The following is a 13,171-nucleotide window of genomic DNA, read 5'->3' on the forward strand; positions in this document are numbered from 1 at the left end:
CTTATGCTCAGAATATATCTCTGTCTAAGACTTGGTATTCTGAACATTAGCTTTTTTAGTGTTTTGCCAACTTGAGATTTGTGTTTGAATCTTACCTCTACTTTTTTTTAGATGTGTGATTTGAAATTGGTTATTTAACCTCTGAGCTTTTATTTCCTCATCTATAAAGTAATACTACTACTTTATAGGATTGTTCCGAGGATTACATGAGATAATACACACTAAGCATGTAGCACTGTTCCTAACACAGAGTAAATACTCAATAAATGCTATTGCTATTGTTATACATTTTTAAAATCCAAGATTATAAAAAAACTTTTGACAGCTATCTCATTTGATACTTAGTGTTTTCTCCTTCTTTGCAGTTTTATAGTCAGAATTTCATTTTTGAGAGCCTTCCAGTCAGTCTATGTAAATTAAAGTTCTCAGGGAAGGAGATTGCATATCCTTTATATTGTGAAATTTCATCTAATTTAATTACAACTGGCATTCTTAAGCCAGTGCTGTGATGGTCCTCTTACTGAGTAGTAAATGCAAGTATTTCACAGCTCTGTCTCTATGCAATTGATGTGTAGGTGTTAAATTAGCCTTTCTGGTTAACCATCCATAAACATTTCAAAATACATACCTCATGTGAGTACCCAGCTTGCTTCTACATGCTACAAAAATTCTTGCTTGTTAGACATTTCACATTATCGTATGTCCTACCTGAATTTCTTGCTGTATTTTAAAATAAGTTTATGGTTATAGTATATTTGCATACTTTTCTGGTGAAATATATAGTTTATCAGATAATTAATTTGAACTCTCTGAACAAGAATCATATCTGATTTTATATTTGTCACAGTGTCTACCCTATTGTAATTCAGGTGTTTATCACTAACAATTGTATCTAAAATGTTGTAGCAATTGTATAAAGGTCAACAAATTGTCATTGTTATGAGTATATTCCAACTAACCTGTTTTTTCCAGTGTGTTTTTTCCTGAGTTAAAGTTGGTAATCTTTTTAATCTTGGTAAATTCTTTAGGTTTCACGTTTGATAGCTATAATTCTGGAACCTCCCAAAACTATCTTAATTAGAGGCATGTTGGAATGTGTTTGAAATTTTTCTGCTGCAGTTCAGTTACTTCGGAGCAGTATTATGTAATCTTAAGGATGTGAGTTTTCTTCAGGGATTCAACCTTTCCTGCTTTCTTCCACCTATATTTTTAGCTCCCCTCTTCCTCCCCTGGCAAGAATAGGAATCCAAATTGTTGTTAGTCTTTTGGAGATGCTTGGAACTATGGTCTTGCTAACTCTAACCTTTGAATGTTTTAGATTGTTTTTGAGGGCCAGCACTGATATTATCACCAAATTCTAACTTGGATATTTAGATTCTGATATCAGAAACCTAATTGAAATGGCACAAGATCTAGTATTTTCCTTCTTGCTGTCATGAAATGGTGGTATGCAGTGGCTAGGTACTATACTTTCTCAGTGATGTTTCATTGGTGAATTAATTGCTAGATGTGTTTTGTTCAAATGCTTGTAGAGAGTTGTTGAGGCCTTTCGGGGGGGGTGGTAAAGGATTGATTAGTAGTGGTTGGGTATGCTTTATGTTAAGTTACAGAATTATAACTGGCCAGCAAAAATATAGATTGAGCCCTTGGGCCTGAAATGAGGATGAGCCCTCTCTGTGCTTTCATGACCCACGTCTCTTTCCTCATCTCTTCCTTTAGCCCAATCCATGACTTTCCTTTTCTTAGAGAAACATAATCTGGCTGCTTCTTTATGCAGGATCCTCTTGCTTAGACTGTTTCCACATTGTACCATGTTTCTGGAAAAATGCCCTCTCCTTTGTCTGCCAAACCCTTTCTCTGCTGTCAGCCTGCAAGAGCTAGAAATCACATCTTCTTCAATTAAACTCTGTTGACCTGAGTGTCACAGAAGTGACAGCGCCCTGAGGCATAGATCATGTAAACACTTCTTCTTGTCAGCTTATGTAGATGTTCAGTGTTTTTATACTGCTGTCTTGGTATCTTTGTGGGATAGTTATCTGTGTTGTCTGGCATCTTAGATTCTTAAAATCCAAGGGAAAACTCCTTACTGGGTATTCAGCCTCACAAATAAGTAGGCATTTAACAGATTGCCATTTGATGGCAATGTCATTAAAGGCACATGTTGACAAATAGCCTCTGAAAAATTAGAACTCTTGTTGTTTGTTGAATTTTCTAATAGGTAACTGAGTTTATATGCTTAGGAAATAAAACTCAAATCATTTCAATTCTTGGCCACATAGTATTTACTATATAGTGTTTTAGATTTTTTTTTTCCTTATCAACTAGTCAGGTGACTCAAAGACTTGACTTTATTGCTTAGTAATCCTACTACATTGCTTAAGCATGACAATACTGCCTTTGAATTTATAAGCCATTGACTGGAGAAGTCTTAAATTTCTGTTGTTGAATTCTCCATGAATCTGCTGAACATGTGGTAGATTTCTACCTCTGGGAATGTCATTATCCATACACTGCCTAAATAATAACTTTTAGGGCAGAGACAGAGCCCTCCACAATCAGAACTCTGCCTGCATTTCCTCCTTTATGTTCTACCACACCCTATCACTCATCTAGTTCCAATAGTACCAAACTAACTGTAATTTCCCATGCTTACTGCCATACCTTTACTCATATAATATTATCGCCTCTCAAAGTGCCTTTCTTCTCTCACTTCCACTCTTCATTCACCTGGCATATTCTTGACCTACCCCAAATATCTTCTATTCTGTGATAACTTTTTGATTCCTGCACCAGAAGAAGATAGTTACTTTCATTTCTTCTTTATAGCATCTTCCATACACCTCTAGTTTTAAACACTTCAGCATTGTATTTTCACTATTTATGTTTGTAGTCTCACCCCCAATGATTTTACTGTGAGTTTCTTAAAGACAGGACTTTTTTGTTTTCCCAGAGTCTTGCAGAGTTATTGACATCTACCATGTGCTTAATACATGTTGGAATGAATGAATGGATGGATGAACCAAGGACAGGCATATCAATGGAATTAGAAACCATGGAAATGGGGACTTGTGCTTCTGACTTTGAGAGACTAAATTGTGTCAGACTAACTATCCCTCAGAAAGAACTAGAAAAGCTGGATAGGGGCGCCTGGGTGGCACAGCAGTTAAGCGTCTGCCTTCGGCTCAGGGCGTGATCCCAGTGTTCTGGGATCGAGCCCCACATCAGGCTCTTCTGCTATGAGCCTGCTTCTTCCTCTCCCACTCCCCCTGCTTGTGTTCCCTCTCTCGCTGGCTGTCTCTATCTCTGTCGAATAAAAAAAAAATCTTTAAAAAAAAAAAAAGAAAAGCTGGATAAAATTATAAAATACTTGTTTGAAAGCATCAGAAAGCTACCAAAGCAATAAGAGGTCTAAATCCCAGAGAGGAGAGATTTATTGAGGTGGGCACAACATTCTGAGTGATATTTCCTTTCAAGGCATTTACCAATGTAAGTGGTATAGGTAGAGAGACTGAGAAGGCAATCTGAAAGTAGTAATTAAGAGACAAAAAGGCTGAGCAGAGGTTTTAGCATCTCACAGAGCTGTAGAGACAAAAATTGGAGTTCAGGGCTATCATGATAATCAGGACTTGAGGGTCTAAGATGCAGAGAAAGAAATTACAATAAATTTAGTCAAATATTTTACACAACCTTCCCCTTGTATCATTTGCTGATTTCTAAGTGGTACAGGGCAAAGAAGTTGAGAAATTAAGCAGAAAGTGGCAGATACAAATCTGAGTAGCTAAGCAGGGCTTTCAGCAAGTTTCACAATGCTGGAGAGTCAGAATTGGAGTTTAGAGCCTGCCAAAGAGGAGGGACACTGGTAATTACCTCAGGTTTTCATTTGGGATCCCCAAAGGGCTAAACTCCAAGAGAAAGGATAAACTACAAAAATGCCATCCCTCACAAAGAGTAAAACACAGCTTTGAATCAGCTCAATCTCAGGCAGGATTAAGGTGATCTGTCCTTCATCACCTGGCAGGAACAAAAGTAAATCTTCTCTGAAGGAAGATAATATCATCCAGAGCTCCTCCAACTTTTAATATGCAATGTCTGGCATTTAATCAAAAATTACTAGGCTTACCAGTATGAGTTTGCTAGGACTGCCATAACTAAGTACTACAGACTGGGTGGCTTAAACAACAGAAGTTTATTGTCTCCTACTTTTTGGATGCTAGAAGTCAGAAATCAAGGTATTGGCAACGTTGACTCTTTCTGGGGACCATTAGTGAAGGATCTATTCCAGGTGTCTCTCATGGCTTGTAGATGGTCATCTTTGTCCTATGTCTCTTCACACTGTCTCCATTCTATGTGTATCTCTTTGTCCATATTTACTCCTTTTTATTAGAATACCAGTCATATTGGATTGGGGCCTACCCTAGTGACCTCACTTTAATGTAATTACTTCTGTAAAGATTCTATCTCCATATTCTGAGGTTTTCTAGGTCAGTAGAAAATATTCAGGCTGATGAATCAAGAGAAAGAAAAGACAGAAAGTACAAAAAAACACATCAACAATTCATTGGCTTCACTTTGGTTTACTTCTTGGGAAGCCACGAAAACATCAACTCAGCCTGTATAGTGAATAATAGATTCACAGTCAGACAGAGGTGGCTTAGAATCCTAGCTCTACCTATAACTCTTTTACTATATGATGTGGAATTAGTGATTCTCTGAGCCATAGTTTCTTCATCTGTAAAAGGAGGACAATAAAATCTACCTGACAGGATTGTTGTGAGAATTAAATGAGACAATACATGTGAAAGTGCTTTGTAAACTGCAGGACCACACATATGACAACATTTGTTCTTACTGTGCATAATATATAAAACCTTGGGAAATTTCTACTATTCTGAGCAGAAGTCTACAGATAACTTGTTTTCTAGAGTCAATATCTGCCTTAAAAACACTTCAGAATAAAAACTTACTCCGTCTGTTGTTGTGCATACTTGGTGAAAAAAGAGGGGTGTTTTCTATGCTATGTATTATTCTGTCAGGTCTTGTTTTATCATCTTTGTCAAAAGTTAAGTCTTCTTCTTTAAGATTGCTGAGATTTTCTGTTTTTTTTTTCTATTCCTAAAACATTTTATAGAAATATATATTGTTTGGATGTGTTAAGGAATTTTTATTTGTATTTCATCTATCAACTTATATTTTCGTTTTATTGCTGTTTCTAATCTCTTTGACTCTACAATCAACTCATTCAATAAGCATTTGTTGATATACTATGTGCCAGGCACTGTGCTAAGTGCTTGTGATAAAAGATGAATAATATATCTAGTGGGGAAGTTAGATACATAAATACTTCTGATATAGTGAGATAAGTGCTATGGGGGAGGCATGTAAGCACAGAAAAGAGGTCACCTCTGCATGTGGTGCCACTGAGAAGTTGACATTTGAGTTATGTCTCTAATGATTAGTAAAAATACCTTGTTGAGAAAGGGCAGATATGCATTTCAGGTAGAGGAAACAGGATGTACAGGGGCACAGGGGAATTGAAGGATTTGATATATTCAGGGATGCATGGCTAGGGTATAGGCTGTGAGGCAAGAGAAGGGGATGGAGTGATAGATTCAGCTGGAAAATTTTGCAGGTCCTTAAAGAGAAAAGGAGAAGGATAATAATGAAGGGGAGTTGAATAAATTTATATATCAGCAGTGGTGTGGACGATGGACTGGAGAGAGGTAAGGAGAAAGTTCAAGAGATGAGTTAGGAGGCTGGTGCAAAAGCCCAAGTGAGAAATGATGAAGGCCTGAACTAGGGCAGTGACAGTGCAGATGGAGAGAAGAGCCCAGATTTAAGAGGTGTTATAGAGCCATACCTCTTGGTGTGGAAGTTTCTCCTCACAATGGAGTGGGTAGTTTATCTCTATTATTCTCTTTCTAGTAAACCATAGAGTACCTCATTGGATGAGGATTTATTGAAGGAATCAGAGCAAATAGAGAGCAGAGTTGAACATCTACTTAGTAAAAAGGAATCGGGCTGGGTGGAAATTGATGTGGAGGTCCTAGGATTTGGTAAAGTGAGTAACTGGATCTAAATCAGTTTGGTCAGGATATCTCCTTGGATGACTATTTCCTGGCCTCTTTTCACTCATTAAATCTTCATCACATCTTTCCTCTTTACTCTCAGTTCCACATTTCTCCTTTCACTGAGAAAAGATAAAGCAATCAGTTGTGAAACTCCAAAAGTTCCTACTTCCACACCTACTCACCTACTTGCATCTCTATTTTCTCTATCTTCTCTCCTGTTACTATAAACTGTATATCCTTTTATCTAAAGTCAACCCATACACTTATTTTTTTAAAAGATTTTATTTATTTATTCGACAGAGATAGAGACAGCCAGCGAGAGAGGGAACACAAGCAGGGGGAGTGGGAGAGGAAGAAGCAGGCTCATAGCGGAAGAGCCTGATGTGGGGCTTGATCCCATAACGCCGGGATCACGCCCTGAGCCGAGGGCAGACACTTAACCACTGTGCCACCCAGGCGCCCCCAACCCATACACTTATGCACTAGATTCCATCATCTCTTGCCTACAAAAGGACATTCTTCGAGCATTTATACCCTAGTTCTCTTTCTCGCACACCCCACAGCCAATCCCTTAGCAATTCTATCAGCTCAGAATTTTAAATATATCCACACTGCTCCTCATCCTCTCCAGTTCTGCCATCCTGATATAAACCACCATTATCTCTGAACTCGATTATTTCAGTACTCTCATAACTGATCTTTCTGCTTCCACCCTTGCACCCTATTTTATTCTAATCTCTACAAAACAGCCATATGGTCCTTTTAAAACATACCAAATCATGTTGCTGTTCTGCTCCCATTGGCTTTTTATCTAAACAGTCCTCAATATGGCTTAAATAAAGCTACCTTTTTGACCATATTTTCTACCACACCACGCCTTACTGTTAGTATCAAACATGCCAAGGATGACTTGGGGTCTCTGTACTTTCTGATCCTTCTGTCTGGAATATCTTTCTCCACCTCCACAGGTAGGCACCATATGGTTTTTCTTCCTCACTTCTTTTGGGTCTTTTTCAAATCACAAATATCCTTCCAGACCCCCTTTAAAGCATACAAAAATCTCCTGCACACCACCCTTGTTTAATGTCCTTTCTTTATTTTTCTTCATATCATTTATCCACTACTTTACTTTTTTTCCATTTATTTGTTTATTGTATGTTCTCCCCTTAAAATGACATAGTTCTTTTAGAGAGGGGATTTTGTTGTTTGCTCCTGTATCCACAGTACCTAGATATATTAGGTGCTTGATAAATATTTCTCAATGAGCAAATGAATTAATTAATGAATCAATCCTGAAGAAGAGCCTTGAGGAACATTTTCAAAGCTTGAAGGGTTATGACTTGGTGAAAAAGAGGACAAAGGGCATTCCAGGCATTTACCAAGACAAGACTGTAAGAATGAGCTCTTGAGGTTTGGGAGGTTTGGGAGATAGCAAGCATATTGTCTTACTACTTTGTGAATGGAAGTAGCTAACATTATCTTCTTGTTTTTTAAATCCTATCCAAACTTCAAACCCTTAAACCATACCTCTCTGGGGCCTCATTTGATACTGTAAGTTTTACTTTCCTAACTATACTGTTAGTTATTTGGAGGCAAGAACTTTAGTTAAGTCTTGTGTACTCGATAGATGCTCAAAATGTGTGTGTGTTGTTGGAAAGGGAACTTGCCCCATGTTGTGAGTGCTTTAGTGAAAGAAAGGGTCTATGTTTTGTGACTTTTGATCAGTGGACCATGATGAAAAATATTTATGACACTTAGCATACCCACTTTATTGCTTTATGTAAGGTAGTGCTACTGAACATGTATTAACTCCCAGATATAAATTTTCTTCTTTTAATCTGGGAAGATAGTGATATATGTCAAACTTCATCAAATTGATCATTTAAGTTAGTTAAGTTTATTATTCTTTAATTCTTCTTTAACTTTTTAGAAGAATTTTCCAGTAAAACCATGCCAACCTTGTGTTTTCTTTGTTGGAAGGTTTATAACTATAAATTAAATTTCTTTAGGAGATATAGAACTGTTCAAGTTACCTATTTCTTCTTGAATGGCTTTTGTTATTTTGAATCTTTCAGAGAATTGGTCTAATCCAACTCCGTGTCAAATTTATGGGCATAGAGTTGTTCATAGTATCCCCTTTCTGTCTTTTTAACGTCTGCAGGGTTGTCGTGTTAATCCCACGTTCATTTCTCATATTGGCAATTTGTTTCTTCCTTCTTTTTTCTCAGATTGTTTCCTCCTTCTTTTTTTTTTCTTGGTTTGTATAGCCAGAGGTTTATCATTTATATTCATCCTTTCAAAGAGCCAACTTTTTATTTCATCAAATTTTCTCAATTAAAAAAATCATTGGGGTGCCTGGGTGGTGCAGGCAGTTAAGCAACTGACTCTTGGTTTTGGCTCAGGTTGTGATCTCAGTGTCATGATATTGAGCCCTGCCACATGGTCAGTGCAGAGTCTGCTTGAGATTCTCCCTCCCTCTCCCTCTGCCCTTCCCACTTGTTCTCTCTCTCTCAAATAAATAAATCTTTTTTTAAAAAAATCACTGATTCCTCAATGGAACAGAATTGAGAGTCCAGAATTTAATAAAATAAACCAATGCTTATATGGTTGGTTACTATACAACAAAGGAGGCAAGAATATCCAATGGGAAAAAGTCTCTTCAATAAATGGTGCTGGGAAAACTGGACAGCTACATGTAAAAAAAAAAGAAAAGAAAAGAAAGAAAGAAACTCAAAATGGTTTAAGGACCTAAATGTGAGGCCTGAAACTATAAAGCTCCTAGAAGAAAACAGAGGCAGTAACTTCTTTGACATCAGCCCAGCAACATTTTTCTAGACATGTATTCTCAAGCAGGGGAAACCAAAGTAAAAATAAACTATTGGGACTACACCAAAATAAAAAGGTTTTGCACAGCAAAGGAAACCATCAACAAAATGAAAAGGAAACTTATTGATGGAAAAAGATATCTGCAAATGATATATTGGATAAGGCATTAATATTCAAAGTATATAAAGAACTTATATAACTCAACACCAAAAAACCCGAAAATAATCTGATTAAAAAATGGGCAGAGGACCTGAATAGACATTTTTCTAAAGAAGACATGGAGATGGCAAACAGACACAAGAAAAGGTGTTCAACATCACTAATCATCAGGGAATTGCAAATCAAAATCACAATGAGATATCACCTCACACCTGTCAAAATGGTTAGTATCAAAAAGACAAGAAATAAAAAGTTTTGGCAAGGATGTGGGGAAAAAAGGAACCCTCATGTACTGATGGTAGAAATGCAAATTGGTGCAGCCACTGTGAAAAACAGTATGGAGTTTCTTCAAAAAATTAAAAAATAAGATTACCGTATAATCCAGTAATTCCATTACTAGGCATTTGCCCAAAGAAAATGAAAATACTTATTCAAAAAGATATATGCACCCCTATATTTATTGCAGCATTATTTATAATAGCCAGGATATGAAAGCATCTCACGTGTCCTTGGATAGATGAATGGATAAAGATGTTGGGAAAATAAGGCCAGAGCTGTGGACACTTTTTCTGCCCAAGATGTCTCAGATTCATTCCTAAGGAACTGAGAACTTAATCTTTCAAAATGTCAAACAGTCCATCTTATGTCCTACCTCCCAACCCAGCTCCTGCAACACAAATGCTCAGCATGCCAGGGTTTGTGGGATACAATCCATACAGTCATCTTGCCTACAACTACAGGCTGGGAGGTAACCCAGGCACCAACAGCCAGGTTGTGGCATCCTCTGTTATTATGATTCCAAAACCCCAAAAGCCACCAGATAAATCATTGATGCCCTACATGAGGTGCAGCAGAAAGGTCTGGGACCAAGTAAAAGCTTCCAATCCTGACCTAAACTTCTGGGAGATTGGCAAGATTATTGGTAGCATGTGGCAGGATCTCACTGATGAAGAAAAACAAGAATATTTAAATAAATATGAAGCAGAAAAGATAGAGTACAGTTAATCCATGAAGGCCTATCATAACTCCCCCACATACCTTGCTTACATAAATGCAAAAAGTCATGCAGAAGCTGCTCTAGAGGAAGAAAGTCTACAGAGACAGACTTGCATGGAGAAAGGAGAACCTTACATGAATATTCAGCCTGCTGAAGATCCAGATGATTACAGTGATAGCTTTTCAGCGAAGCACACAGCCACCACCCATTTTCAGAGAAACCACCTCATCATCATTGAAATCCTTTTGGTGTGGTGCCAGATGTTCGGTCAGTTGTCACAACATCTAGAATGCAGGTCCTCAAAGGACAGGTCCAGTTCTTAATGGTTCATCAGTAAAAACTAGAAGCAGAACTTCTTCAAGTAGAGCAACACCAGGAAAAGTAGAGGAAATTCGTGAAAAGCACAGATTCACTTAACAATGAACTTAAAAGGTTGTATAGTCTGAAAGTGGAAGTGGATATGGAAAAAAAATTGCCCCTGAAATTGCAAAGGCAGAGGAACAAGCTCTCAAAAGACAAGAGGAAAGGGAGAAAGAGGCAGCAGAGCAAGCTGAATGCAGTCAGAGCAGCATGGTTCTGGAGGAAAAGCAAGGTGCTAGTAAGGCCAAGAAGAAAGACAACAAGATCATCCCATTGGAGACAGAGGAGAGACACCTTGAAGAAGCAACAGAAAGCCAACAGAATGGTGAAGAAGGCATTGTCCTGAAGACAAGTAGAGCAGGCAGGAGGGGGTGGACAGTATGGCAGAGGAAGGAACCAGTGATAGTAACACTGGCTCAGAGAGCAAAAGTGCAACAGTGGAAGAACCACCAAAAGACCTCACAATGGAAGAAGAAAGAATGAATGTTGCCTCATTTTATGTGTTCTAAATAATTTTTAAATGAAAAAAAATTCTATACAAATTTTAGGATTGTTTGTTCTAGCTCTGTGAAAAACGCTGTAGGTATTTTGATAGGAATTGCGTTAAATGTGTAGATTGCTTTGGGTTATATGGACATTTAACAATATTTTTTCTCTAGTCAATAAGCACAGAGTATTTTTTCATTTCTTTGGATCCTCTTCAATTTCTTTCATCAGTGTCCTATAGTTTTCAGAGTATAGGTCTTTCACCTCTCTGGTTAGGTTTATTCCTAGGTATTTATGGTTTTTGGTGCAACTGTAAGTGGCAATGATTCCTTGATTTCTCTTTTTGCTGCTTCATATTGGTGTATAGAAATGCAACAGATTTTTGTATGTTGATTTTGTATCCTACAGCTTTACTGAATTTGTTGATCAGTTCTAGCAGTTTTTAGTGGAGTCTTTTGGGTTTTCTACACAGAGTACCACGTCATCTACAAATAGTTCTACAAATAGTGAGTTTTACTTCTTCCTTGTTAATTTGGATGCCTTTTATTTCTTTTTGTTGTCTGATTGCTGAGGCTAGGATTTCTAGTACTATGTTAAATAACAGTGGTGAGAGTGGATATCCCTGTCTTGTTCCTGACCATAGAGGAAAAGCTCTCAGTTTTTCCCCATTTAGGATGAAACTGGACCACTCTATTAGACCATATGCAAAAATAGATTCAAAATGGATTAAAGACCTAAATGTGAGACCTGAAACCACAAAAATCCTAGGAGAGAACACAGGCAGTAACCTCTTTGACATCAGCCATAGCAACTTCTTTCTAGACATGTCGCCTGAGGCAAGGGAAACAAAAGCAAAAATGAGCTATTGGGACTTCATCAAAATAAAAAGCTTCTGCACAGCAAAGGAGCAATCAACAAAACTAAAAGGCAACCTATGGAATAGATGAAGATATTGCTAATGACATATCTGATTAAGGGTTAGTACCCAAAATATATAAAGAACTTACAAAACTCAACACCCAAAAAACAAATAGTCCAGTTAAAAAATGGGCAGAAGACATGAATAGACATTTTTGCAAAGAAGACATATAGGTGGCCAACAGACACATGAAAAGATGCAGGTCGTCACTTACCATCAGGGAAATACAAGTCAAAACTACAATGAGGTATCACCTCACACCAGTCAGAATGACTAAAATTAGTAACACAAGAAACAACAGGTGTTGGCAAGGATGTGGAGAAAGGGGAACCCTCTTACACTGTTGGTAGGAATGCAAACTGGTGCAGCTACTCTTGAAAACAGTACGGAGGTTCCTCAACTTTAAAAATAGAGCTACCCTATGATCCAGCAATTGAACTACTAGGTATTTACCCAAAGGATACAAAAATACTGATTCAAAGGGATACATGTGCCCCAATGTTTATATCAGCATTATCAACAGTAGCCAAATTATGGAAAGAACCGAAATATCCATCAACTGATGAATGGATAAAGAAGAAGTGGTATATGTGTGTACATACATACACACATACACATACAAGGGAATACAATGGAACTGTACAATGGAATACACTCATTGTGTATGCAATACAATGCGATGGAATATTACTCGGCCATAAAAAAGAAAGAGATCTTGCCATTTGCAATGACATGGATAGAGTTAAAAAGTATTATGCTAAGTGAAATAAGTCAGAGAATGACAAATACCCTATGATTTCATTCATATGTGGAATTTAAGAATAAAACAAATGAACATAGAGGGAATAAAAGAGAGGAAAACCAAGAGACAGACTCTTAACTACACAGAAAAAACTGATGGTTACAAGAGGGGAGGTGGGTGGGGCGTATATGGTTTAAATTGGTGATGGGGATTAAGTACTGCACTTTGTGATGAGCACTGAGTGTTGTACATAAGTATTGAAACACTGTATTCTATTTTTTAAATATTTTTTATTATATTATGTTAGTCACCATACAGTACATCCCTGGTTTTTGATGTAAAGTTTGATGATTCATTAGTTGCGTATAACACCCAGTGCACCATGCAATACATGCCCTCCTTACTACCCATCACCAGCCTATCCCATTCCCCCACACCCCTCCCCTCCGAAGCCCTCAGTTTGTTTCTCAGAGCCCAAGTCTCTCCTGCTTCACTCCACCCTCTGATTACCCCCTTTCTTTATCCCTTTCTTCCCCTACCAACCTTCCTAGTTCTTATGTTCCATAGATGAGAGAAACCATATAATTGTCTTCCTCTGCTTGACTTATTTCACT

General features: G+C 37.6%; 1 protein-coding gene and 1 pseudogene across 5 annotated transcripts in view; both read left to right on the forward strand.

The window, feature by feature from the left end:
- The window catches only part of EDA (ectodysplasin A), a 407,351-nt gene that overhangs the window by 90,402 nt on the left and 303,778 nt on the right, over positions 1-13,171 (forward strand). The gene's annotated exons all lie outside the window — the stretch shown is intronic.
- LOC105237074 lies at positions 9,515-10,919 on the forward strand (annotated as a pseudogene).

Source organism: Ailuropoda melanoleuca, chromosome X (genome assembly GCF_002007445.2).
Source record: "Ailuropoda melanoleuca isolate Jingjing chromosome X, ASM200744v2, whole genome shotgun sequence".
NCBI classification, from domain to species: Eukaryota; Metazoa; Chordata; class Mammalia; order Carnivora; family Ursidae; genus Ailuropoda; species Ailuropoda melanoleuca.